The 12315-nt window shown below is 60.1% G+C and overlaps 1 protein-coding gene across 3 annotated transcripts in view; it reads right to left on the minus strand.

Moving 5' to 3' along the window:
* GNB1 (G protein subunit beta 1) overlaps positions 1-1190 on the minus strand; it is a 106948-nt gene extending 105758 nt beyond the window's left edge. For all 3 annotated transcript variants that reach the window (XM_032758649.2, XM_032758651.2, XM_032758643.2), the window contains exon 1: positions 988-1190. The gene's annotated coding sequence lies outside the window, so the exon portion shown is untranslated. The remainder of the gene's footprint in view (positions 1-987) is intronic.
* Positions 1191-12315: the final 11125 nt, after the last annotated feature.

The raw sequence follows: 12315 nt of genomic DNA on the forward strand, positions 1-12315 counted from the left end.
CTCAGCCGGCAGCCCTGTGGAATTTTCAACAGAGCTCCCCACTCCCCACCCCCATCCCGCTTCCAGCCGAAAAGCCGATCCAGGCAGGAGGAAGACACCCAGCCTTTGTGCTATTTCCTGTCCTCTCCCCCACCTTCGGGCCTTCGGAATATCGCAAACCGGGCCCCGAAACTCGGCGCGGCGGCGGCCGCCCCACAAAGGCAGCTCCGGGAGCGCCATCTTGGCGCGGCCACCGGGCCCATTCATTCGCGGGGCCGGGCCGGGGTCTGCGCAACCCCCGGGTCGACACGCAGTGGGCGCCGGCGCCGGACAAACCCGGGCCTCGGCAGGAGAAGGGCAAGGCCAGAGCGCGGCCGCCTCCGCGGCTCGGCACAGCGAAAAGGGCCGAAACCGTTATTTTCCCATTTCCCGACGCCGCGCCCGGCTTCCGCTTTAAATCCCCACTCCGGCCGCGAGGCGCGGCCCGGCTTCCCCATTTCATTGTTCCCTTCCGCGCGCTCGCACCCCGCGGCCGCCCGGCCCTCAAAGTCACCCCGACAGGCGGCCCGCGCGGGGGCTCCGGCCGCCGACACCGCCCCGCCTGCAGGCCCGCCCGGCCTTTGTTCTCGCGCCGCGGGCCCGAGCGCCACGTCCGGCTCCACACGCAGGGCCCGGCCCCGCCCGACCCGCGCCCCCGGGGCCCCGGCCGCCGCCACGGGAAGCGCCCGCGGCGCACAGCCCCGCACCCCGGTGCCGAAACTCGGCCCCCAACCTTGGGCCTGGGACCCCGGCTCCTCTCCCTAGACCCCGCCCTCGACCCCGACCCTGCAACCCGAACCTCGGACCCCAGCCCCCGGCCCCCGCCTTCGGACGCCGCCCGCCGCACCCGGGAGGAGGAGGAAGACGCGGCTCCGGCCGGCGGGTGGGGTGGGGGCGGGGCGGGCGCCCCCAGGGCGGGCGAGTGGACGAACGGGACCCGGGTCCGGGGCTGGGGGCTGCCGCGCTCACCTCAGCGCCCTCGTCGCGGCCTGACGCGCCCACACCGCAGCCTCGGCCGCCGCTCGGCAGGTCGTCGCGCTCGGGCCGCGCTGCGCGCTCCGCGGGCGCTGCGGGCAGGTGCACGCCGGCGAGGCTCCGTCCAGTCCCGCCGCGGCGGCTGCTCCACTCCGGGCCCCGCTCCCCACTCGCCGCCCGCGCCCGCTCCCGCCGCCGCCGCCGCAGCCGCCGCCGCCTCCTCCTCCTCCTCCTCCGTCCGCCCCTCAGACGCCTCCAGCCATCGGGATGGGCGCGGCGGGCCCCTGCCCGCAGCCTCGGGAAACCCCACGCGCTCGCGTCACCACGCACGCCGCGCGTCGGGCGCGCCCGACGGGCACGCGCACGCCTGTGCGCTTCCAAACCGCATCGGGCCCCGAGCGCGTGTCCGAGCGGCTTAAAGGGGCCGTGCTGCTGCCTTCGGGGACCGCTGCCCCGGGAGACCCCCGGCGGCCCGGCCTTGCGGGGACCGGGCGGGATGGGGACCGGGGCAGTGGGCCCTCGAAGTTGGGACGGGGCGGGGGGAACGCGGGCTTGGAGCCCTCCGGGGACAGGGTAAGGTTGGGTAACCGTGGGCGGGGGCTCCTCTAGGGGCGAGGGGTGGGTAACTGCGGGCGGGGGGCACTCAAGGGACAGGGCAGGGGCGGGGAAGGCCGCGGGCGGGGGCGGTCCCTCCGGGGACGGGGCGGGTGGGGGCACCGCGGGCGAGATCGCTGCCTGCAGAGGAGGCACCAGCCCTCGCTAGCAGATCGGGGTCCCGGGCAGGCGCAGGTGCCACCCGGCCTCTCAAGCAGGGACTGCGGCGAGCTCAGACGGGGATGATGGGCAGAGACCCGCGCTTGGGCTCAGTGCGTGTGAGGTGGTCCTCGGGCTGCGGAGGAGGGCAGCGCCCCGTGGCTCCTCGTGCTGCTGCGGGCAGGGCCGCCTGGGAGGGGCGGGGGCCGGTGGGCGGGAGTGTCGGGGGAAGGCCGCGGACCCCTCCCGAGCCGCTGAGCGGTGGACAGCAGGGACTGGAGACCCCCAAGTGAGGAAGGGGAACGAAGTCAAGAAGGCCACATGTCCTGGCTTCCAGGCTTGGTGTCCTCAGAAGCCTCCAGAACGTCCATGGAACCCGCCCCTGTGCCCACCGCCTCCTGCTGTCTTTCCAGCTGAGTTCCGGCCGCCCCTCACCCCCGGCTTCTTCACTCTGCTCCTCCCCAGCCAGCGCCCTGCTCCCCGGTCCTCAACCACCACCTTCCACCCGCCTGGGCCTTCATCCCCTCCGAGCTCCCCTTCCACACCAAACCTGGCGTCCGTTTTCCTCCAGGCCTGCACCAGCACAGCTGAAGGGGAGAAAGACCCAACCTCATCCACTGGGCCTCCCCTCAACCAGGGCCACAACCTCAAGGGGCCATGCCACCCCCAACGCCTATTTCCCACCTTCTACTCTCTCCACACCCTGGGACACCACCCGCATCTCTAAGCTGACGTTTTCCTTCTCGTTTTGTGTGCATGGTGCTTGTGTGAGAAAGTGGACACACAGTAAGTGCGACTTCCAGATGCGTCCGCCACCTGCCCTCCCGCAGGCGCTTCCCCCTACCTAGGGGAGCCTCCACCAGACAGGGAACCCACGCCGTCCCACCCTTCACTCTCCCTCCCACTTCACCTGTCCGTGTCATTCCTGGAGCCCTTTCTTTCTGGCACGAGATGCTCCAGGGCCCTGTTGTATTCTCCCTGCCCCAGCCTGAACCCAGCTATTTCTGCTGGCAGCCTGGTTCATTGTGGGAGAATGTCATGCAGAGCCCGGGATCTGGCTCCGGATGTGCTCATTGCTACTGGGGTGTCATTGCAGCTGGCGGAGCAAGGGAACACATCTATGTACGTGCCCACACGCATATGTATACACACAGTTTCATGGGCGTTTTTGTCTGTTTTTCTTGGGCACCACGTGTTTACTCTGAGGCCAGGCCAACACTACAGGGCTCAACCTGTTCCGAATGAGGGGCCTCCTGCTTTGGGAGTGAGGAACCTGGCTCTGATTATCTCCTGTGGTAACCAGTCTCTCATCCTTGCTTCCACCCACCATATGCTACCCCCTCCTCACCCTGTGTGGCCTCTGACCTCCACTGGGCCACCAAGGCCCCACACCCACAGGGGCGCCTGCCTGCCTAGTACAGTTGAGCAAGGAGTGAATTCCCAGTGAAATTTTTTTAATTTTTATTTTATTTATTTTGGGGTTTTTTTTTTTCTTTTCTTTTCTTTTTTTTTGAGATGGGGGTCTCCCTGTGTTGCCCAGGCTGGTCTCAAACTCCTGGGCTCAAGCGATCCTCCCACCTCAGCCTCCCAAAGTGCTGAGATCACAGGCAGGAGCCACTGCGCACACGGCCTGAATTGTCAATCATACCACTCGTGTGCCTGAAACCATTGACAGTTCCCATCACCTGTCCTCTCCCCAGTGTCCAGGCCCCTCCTCCCCTCCCCACTACCCAGACACTGGCTCCTCGATGCTCCCTGACACCACCGAATTCCATCCTCCAGGCTTTGGCCCAGTGGCTCCATCTGCCTGGGACGGTCTCCCCATAACATCATGTAGTTCAGGCCTTTGCGGGTGTCACCTCCATGGAGATGTCTCCCCAGCCGTGACCATCCCTCCCAGGTGCCTCGATGCCTGCTCCGGGCCCTCCCCCTGTTGCAGTGTAAGCACTGTGAAGCCCACTCTTACCCACTGCTCCACCAGCCCAGCATGGCACCAGGCACATGGGGTCATCGGAGAACAGCTGGTGTGGCTGATGCTCTGAGTTCTGAGTGAGGAAGACGCAACCCAGCACAGGGACCAGTGCCCAGGGCAAGGGATCAGGAGGGGCAGAACCATCACCTGGGCCAGAACAAGGGCAGGATGCGAGGAACCTGAGTGGTTGGACATCAGGAGAGCCGGGCTTCCGCAGGAAGGCTTCTCTGCTCGGACACTCGAGGGGCAGGGTGGAGCATGGGGCACATCCAGGGCCGAGGGACGATGCAAAGTCGGGGGACGGTGTTCTGCACGTTGGCAGGTGAGGGGTCAGAGGTGGCCCTCGGAATCTGGCAGGCCTAATGCTCAATGTCCACCTGAATTAAAAGTGGAAATGAGTAGTGGGGAGAGGAGGCTGAGGCAGCAGCAGGGAAGCCCAAAGTGGGCAGCGGCCGTTTGTCACCAGAGACCTTCCAGCAGCTGTGGGATGGGAGAGGCCCTGGAAGGTCCCTGCAAGCTTGGCCCAGGGCCATGGAGGAGCTTCAAGAGGAGTGGGCACCACACTGCGGGCCAGACTGGGAAGTGGCAGGGCTGTACCCTCGGGCTCCCTTGTCCCACAGGCCACCATCAGCCTGGTCAGTCCATCTCAGTACAGCCAGGGCCATGGAGGAAGGCCACACAGGAGGACCCTAGGCCAGTGCCCGCCCTGGCCATATCCAAGGGGCAGGGTGCAGCCCCAGCACCTCCAGCTTATCTGTAGGTTCTCTAGGTAAGGCAGGGCTGTCCCTGGAACTTGCCCCATGGCTCAGGCAGAAATCCTGTTTGATGGTTTATGGAGGGCAAAGTTGAGAGGAAGGAGGGAGGGAAGGAGCAGGGGCCCCGGGTGCTTACTCCCAGCTCCTCACTGCAGCCTGGGGCTGCCCTCTGAAGTACACAGTCCCTGGGAGGCAGGGACCTCTTCCCTGAGGACGATGTGAATCCAAAGGTGCTTCTCACCTCCAGCCAGGGCCCATCCCTGGAGATAAGAGACACTTGAGCCCTTGGTGGCCCAGGGGGTCTAGAGCCAGCGTCAGACCTGCCCTCCCTGCCCCACTTCCATTCCCTTCAGCCCAGGCCTCTCGTATCTTTTGGCCCTCACCTACCGCCCCACCCTCTCCCTGCAGAGCAAATGCTTCCCAGTAACACTCCCTTCTCTGCAAGGATCTCACAGATCAGCCTGGGTCCCTGAGTCCAGAGCCACACCCGGTCAGCTCTGGGTCCCTGAGTCCAGAGCCATACCCGGTCAGCTTTGCCCAACCCCGGGCAGGACTGAGCTGGGCCCCAGGGTGGAGGCAGCTGCCCCGATACTGGCTCCACACCAGGCCTTCTCTAAAACCCCATGGGAATGGGAGATACAATTCAGATGCCCCGCCCCCACCTGCTTCTCAGCAGGAAATGGTCTAATGGGAAAGTAGGTCTTTTAAATCTGAATTATTCAATCTGTGCACGTGACAGGACCCACAGCTCCATCTCTGTGCGCGCCCCCCGGGCGCCACGCTCCAGCCAGGCTTTGAAGGGTCTCAGAGCTGCAGGGGACGTTTCTAGATTTGCAGCTCTGACAGGAGAGGTCCCTTTGTCTTTCCCTGGGCTCTGGGCTCCTGCAGGGCATCTGTCCTCCTCCTACCAGCACTGTGAGGTTCTCCACCACATGGCCCTCTGCCGTCGTCTTCACTTGCAGTGAGATCCAGGCCCCAAAGGACAGAGAATAGGGAGGGAGGGAGAGAGGAGAGCATCGTGACGGTGCCCAGGGGGTGCAAAATGTAGGTGATCAAGAAGAAAGCCCTAATTAGCTCCTGCAGCTTTCAAAGGAAGGGGCTGGTGGAGGAATGGGGCCACAACACCTCTCCAACCCTCAGCACACACCTGCCGAGGTCCACTGGGTGCCAGGGCAGGTTTAGCACCAGGCCCTGGCCCTGAGGCCAGAGCAGGGCAGCTCTGCTTGAGCGGTAGAGTAGGGGCCTGGTTCCCAGCTTCATGGGGAGCGGCCAGTGAGGTGTCACTGCAGCAGAGCCAGGCACGAAGTGAGGGAAGGCTGCTGTGGCTGGTGAGTGGCTGGCAGAGCTGGGAGGGTCACTGCCCTGCAAGGTCACAGACGTCATGGCCCAGGAGGCTAATGTGGCAGGCAGAGCGAATGCCGGGCCTTGGGGGCCTCTGAGAAGAGGCTGACTGTGGCCCCCTGGACCCCGTCTTGCAATCTTGCAGGTGCAGGGAGTTGGCCTCTGTCCCCCACCAGGACCTGTCCCTTGTTCTGAAGCTCCCCACCATGCTTCTCATCCCCGACCCTCCTGCCACCAACCTGTGGTCATGAATCATGAATTGCACATCCTTCTTGGGCACACATGTGCATGCACACCCAAGCTGGGTACACGCATGTGCACAAACACACATGAGCTGGGTATATGCACATGTGAACACACAGTGGGGAATCGGTGTCTGCTGGGGGGTGGAGGAGGTGGTGGTGTAAGTGAGCAAATGCATTGCGGGGGCATGTTTCCCCTCCCTGCTAGAGTTGGACCAGAATCCCCAGAGAAAACTCAGGTGGCCTCCTGTCACTCTGGTGAGCGGACCCAGGTGGGCTGACACTCGCAGAGCGAGGTGCGTAGCTTAGACCACCAGCTCCAGTAAAGGCCTGGCAAGACCCAGCCCCTGCCTCCCTTGCAGGCAGTGAAAGAATCCACCTTCTTCCTTAGAGTCTTTTATCATGGGTTCATCTGGCCTCACTGTAGAATCCCGAAACTGCACGCACAGAGATAGAAATCCTGACTCTGTCCAGTGGCCTTGAGTACCACAGATGAACCTAAAGGAGAGGCTTTTTTTTTTGAGACGGAGTCTCACTCTGTTGACCAGGCTGGAGTGCAGTGGCACGATCTCGGCTCACTGCAACCTCCGTCTCCCGAGTTCAAGCAATTCTCCTGCCTCAGCCTTCCGAGGAGCTGGGACTACAGGGGTGCACCACCACGCCTGGCTAATTTTTGTATTTTTAGTAGAGACGGGGTTTCACTATGTTGGCCAGGCTGGTCTCAAACTCCTGACCTCATGATCTGCCCACCTCAGCCTCCCAAAGTGCTAGGATTATAGGTGTTAGCCACTGCGCCCAGCCAACGAGGGGCTTTTCTTTTTTTTTCTTTTTTTTGAGATGGAGTCTTGCTATGTTGCCCAGGCTGGAATGCAGTGGTGCAATCTCAGCTCACCTCAACCTCTGCCTCCCCGTTCAACCGATTCTCCTGCCTCAGCCTCCTGAGTAGCTGGAATTACAGGCGCCTGCCACCACACTCAGCTAATTTTCGTTTTTTGTTTTTGTTTTTGAGACGGAGTGTTGCTGTGTCACCCAGGCTGGAGTGCAGTGGTGCAATCTTGGCTCAATGAAAGCTCTGCCTCCCAGGTTCATGACATTCTCCTGCCTCAGCTTCCCGAGTAGCTGGGACTACAGGCGCCTGCCACCACGCCCGGCTAATTTTTTTTATTTTTAGTAGAGACAGGGTTTCACCATGTTAGCCAGGGTGGTCTCGATCTCCTGACCTCGTGATCCGCCCACCTCAGCCTCCCAAAGTGCTGGGATTACAGGCATGACCCACCATGCCCAGCCTTTTTTTTTTTTTTTAGTAGAGAGGGAGTTTCACCATGTTGGTCAGGCTGTTCTTGAACTCCTGACCTCGTGATCCACCGCCCCCCCCCCGCCCCAGCCTCCCAAAGTGCTGAGATTACAGGCATGAGTCACCGCACCTGGCCAAGGTGCATTTCAATGTCATCCCCCATTCAAGGAGTGACAGACCTTTGGTTTAAAATACAAACCTCGGCCGGGCGCGGTGGCTCATGCCTGCAATCTCAGCACTTCAGGAGGCCAAGGTGGGCAGATCACCTGAGGTCAAGAGTTCGAGACCAGCCTGATTAACATGGAGAAACCCCGTCTGTACTAAAAATACAAAATTAGCTGGGCGTGGTGGTGCATGCCTGTAATCCCAGCTACTCGGGAGGCTGAGGCAGGAGAATCGCTTGAACCCGGGAGGCGAAGGTTGCGGTGAGCCGACATTGCGCTATTGCACTCCAGCCTGGGCATCAAGAGTGAAACTCTGTCTCAGAAAAAAAAAACACCTCTTGGCTGGGTGCCATGGTTCACGCCTACAGTCCCAGCTCTTTAGGAGGCTGAGGCCAGAGCATTGCTTCAGACCAGGAGTTTGAGACTAACATAGGGAGTGAGACCCCATCTCTGCTAAAAATAAAAAAATTAGCCAGGCATGATGTCTCGTTCCTGTGGTACCAGCTATTCAGGTGGGAGGATCGCTGGGGCAGGGGTCGGGAAGCTGCGGTGGGAGGATCGCTTGGGCCGGGGAGGGTGAGGCTGTGTGAGCCATCATCCCGCCACTGCGCTCAGACCTGGGTGACAGAGTGAGACCTTGTCTCAAAAACAAACAAAAACCCCACAAACCTCCCTAACAGTGAAAGATGCAAAACCATGAATGGAAAGAGCATCGTCCCCTGCCTGTAGACCCAGAAGCCGTGCATGAGCTGGGTATGCATGTACACCCAAGCTGGGTATACACACGTGCACACAGATGGGTATGTGTGCATGTGCACATACATTCACAATCTGAGTATATATGCATGTGCATACATGGGAGCTGGTGATATGCACATGTGCGTGCACACCCAAGCTGGGTATACGTGCATGTGAACAAACACACATGAGCTGTGTATATACACATGTGCACATACAAGCTGGATATACACACATGTACGTACATGAGCTGGGTGTATATACACACCCAAGCTAGGTATACATGCATGTGGACAAACACGAGCTGGATATACATGCATGTACATGCACACCCAGCGTGGGTATGTACACATGTGCATGCACACATGAGCTGGGTATACATGCATGTACATGATCATCAGCTGGTGTACATCCATGTGCACACACAAGAGCATGTACATGCACACATGAATTGGGCGTGTGCACACACCCAAACTGGGTATACATGCATGTACATGCACAGCAGATGGTATACATGCATGTGTGCAAACACACTGGAGCTGGTAAATGTGCATGTGCACACACATAAGTTGGATGTGCACACACGAGTTGGATATACACACATGTACATGCACACCCAAACAGTATACTCACATGTCCATGCACACCAGATGGTATATGTGCATGCGTACAGACACACTCGAGCTGGGTATACATACAGGTATGCACACACATGAGCTGGGTATGTATGTACACCCAAGCTGGGTATACACACATGTGCACACACTCAAACTGGGTATACATGCATATGTGCAAACACACATGTGTTGAGTATACACACATTTGCATGCACACCAGCTAGTATACAGGCATGTGCACACACAAGAGCTTGGTATACACATATGTGCACACGCATGCGAGCTGGGTCAGTCATGAGTCACTGTAGCAAGCAGTAGAAGCTTAAACCAGCTTGCATGAAAAGAGGCAACTGACTAGCTCAGTGAATAGGAATCATGAGCAGACAGCTGAGCCTCAAGCCTACCTGGATCCAGGTGAGGCCGTCCGGTTCTCCCCCTGCCCACCCACCCATGGCTCTGTGTCCCCATGTGGCGCCTCCTCCTTTCTCTGCTGGGTAGGGCCCCACTGCCCCGTCACCCCCACCTCAGCAGTCAGACTGCTCAGAAGACGGCTATCTGGATGTTGACCCCAGGAAGACTCTGAAAGGCTTCACTCAGATTTTGTGTGGCTCCAACGGTAGTTAGTGGCTCTCAACACAAAGGCAGGGCTGTCGCCAGGGGGAGCAGAGGCTGCTGGGCATGGGGAAAATGCACAGGTGTCCCCACCTACCTCGTGGCTAAAAACTAGCAGCTGAGCAACAGCTGGGCTACTTATACCCAAAGCCTCTGTTGGTTGGTGAGGTCAAGGACATCAGATGGTTGGTTTCACCCATGGTGAGGTCAAGGACAGAGGATGGCTGGCTGCCCCTCAATGAGGTCAGGCGGCCCCACCCTTGGCCTGACCCAGCCTGAACCCGGAGGCTGCGGACAGAGCCCACGGGGGTGGAGCAGGCTCCGGCCTCCGCTCTCCCCCTGCCCCCATGGTGTGCTGCAGGGCATCTTCTGGGGTGGGGTCATCGTGGGAGCCCCACGCCACCATCTGCAAGTCCTCTGCAGGGACAGTCGGAGCTCCCAACCATCCAGCCCCCAGCCCCATTTCCTGCCATGGCTGGGCGGCCCCCTGGCAGGAAGGCTGCAGCTGTTCTCCGGGGCCTCCTCGGCCTCCCACAGGCCACCAGCATCCTCAGGCTGAGAGTGTGGCTGGCACAATGCCCTGCACACATCCTGGTGAGACGAAGGGAGAAGCTGGCACAGTGACCCAGAGAAATGGACAGTCAGAGCGGCCCACACCCACCCCCCAACACCTACACACAGACAAGAGAGCAAGGTGGCCTAGGTAGGCCTAGGCACCGGAGACATGAGCAGACAGAAATGGGGACGCAAGATCCTCAGTGCCCAGAAAGTGGGGGTCTGAGAGAGGGAGCCCAGCGGGCAGGGCCTGGGGGGTGAGAAGGGCTGTCTCGGAAGCAGCCACCCCAGCTGGGCCTTAGGGCTCTGAACCCTCAAGACCCCTTCTGGGGGCACTGTGGCTCACGCCTGTTATCCTAGTACCTTGGGAGACAGAGGCAGCCAGGAGTTTGAAACCAGCCTGGGCAATATAGTGAAACTCCATCTCTACAAAAAATGAAAAAATACATTTTTTTTTTGAGACTGAGTTTCACTTTTGTTGCCCAGCTGGAGTGTAGTGGCGCGATCTCAGCTCATCGCAACCTTCACCTCCCAGGTTCAAGCGATTCTCCTGACTCAGCCTCCTGAGTAGCTGGTATTACAGGCACGCACCACTATGCCTGGCTAATTTTTTTAAAATTATTTATTTATTTATTTATTTTTTGAGATGGAGTCTTGCTGGAGTGCAGTGGCATGATCTCGGCTCACTACAAGCTCTGCCTCCCGGGTTCATGCCATTCTCCTGCCTCAGCCTTCCGCGTAGCTGAGACTACAGGCGCCCGCCACCAGGCCGGCTAATTTTTTGTATTTTTAGTAGAGACAGGGTTTCACCGTGTTAGCCAGGATGGTCTCGATTTCCTGACCTCGTGATCTGCCCGCCTCGGCCTCCCAAAGTGCTGGGATTACAGGCATGAGCCACTGCGCCCGGCCAAATTTTTGTATTTTTAGTAGAGACGGGGTTTCACCACATTGGCCAGGCTGGTCTCGGACTCCTGACCTCAAGTAATCCACCCACCTCGGCCTCCCAAAGTGCTGGGATTACAGGTGTGAGCTAGCATGACCTGCAAAAAATATAAAAATTACCTGGGCATGGTGGCATGTGCCTGTAGTCCTAGCTACTCAGGAAGCTGAGGTGAGCCTGGGAAGTTGAGGAGGCTGCAGTGAGCTGTGGTTGAGCCACTGCACTCCAGCCTGGATGACAGAGCCAGATCCTGTCTCAAAAAAAAAAAAAAAGAAAGACTCTTTCTTGGTCCCTCAACATCCTCCTCCCAGGCCTGGCCAAGCCTCCTGGCCTGAGGTGTCACCCACCTGCCTAGATGTGCTTGGGGTGGGGTCCCTGGGGCTGGAGAGTGGGGAGACAGCACAGGTGGGCCACACTGGCCAGTGCAGGATGACGGAGGCTCCCACCCCATTCCAGTGCCCAGAGTGAGAGCAGAGGTGAGTGGGTGGGAACCCAAGGGTCCAGGGAATTCGGGGGTTGCCTGGCCTCCAGCTCCCTTCGCCTCCCCTGCCAGGGCCCTGCTTGAGGAATAAGCTCAGGCAGCTCAGGAGATTCATCTTCCCAGGGGCGGCACCCCAGACGGGGCTCCTTGTACACCTGCCGGGGAGACAGTTCGCACCTGTGGCCTCAGCTGGTGGGTGGCTGGTCCAGCCACCAAGGTTTTCCTGAGAGTGAGGCCCCTAGAGGTGCCCGGCTAAGGGGCTGCAGGGGGGCTGCGGAGGGCAGAGCCTTCCCGACCCCCCTGCCCACTGCACTCTTGGGCCCTGCCAGGTAAGGGGCAGCCCAGAGATGGACCCAGAGTCCAACCTGCGTGCCCTGGAGCTGCCCTTCTGTCCCAAAGAAGCAGCTGGAGGTCACTGACAGGCAGACGCCAGCAGGGCCCTTTCCAGCAGTGGGTGGCCATGAGTAACCTTCCCTGGAAGCAGGGGACCTGGTCAAGGCTCTCTCAGGATACAGAGGCACACAGAGGGGAAGGGCCAGGGGTCCTCCCAGGCTGGAGCTGCCCTCCCCCGGTGCAGCTGCTCACAGGGCAGGGCTCTTCGCCACACGGGGCTGCACTGGGTCACCACAGTGCCTCGGGAGGCCGTCCTCTCCAACAGAAGACCCTACCACACCGACCCGCCCTGTGAAGAGGTCAGGGACTCAGGGTCCCACCTGCTGTCCCCATCCCCCACCCAGCTCAGGGCCCAGCGGTCTCCACAACGGATCTCCTCCACAAACCCCACGCCCTTGGCGACTTGCTGGCTCCCCTGTGTTGGGTTCTGCCTCGTGAGCTACTGTTAAAAAAAAAAAAAAAAAA

This window comes from Hylobates moloch, unplaced genomic scaffold (genome assembly GCF_009828535.3).
Source record: "Hylobates moloch isolate HMO894 unplaced genomic scaffold, HMol_V3 SCAFFOLD_9, whole genome shotgun sequence".
NCBI classification, from domain to species: domain Eukaryota; kingdom Metazoa; phylum Chordata; class Mammalia; order Primates; family Hylobatidae; genus Hylobates; species Hylobates moloch.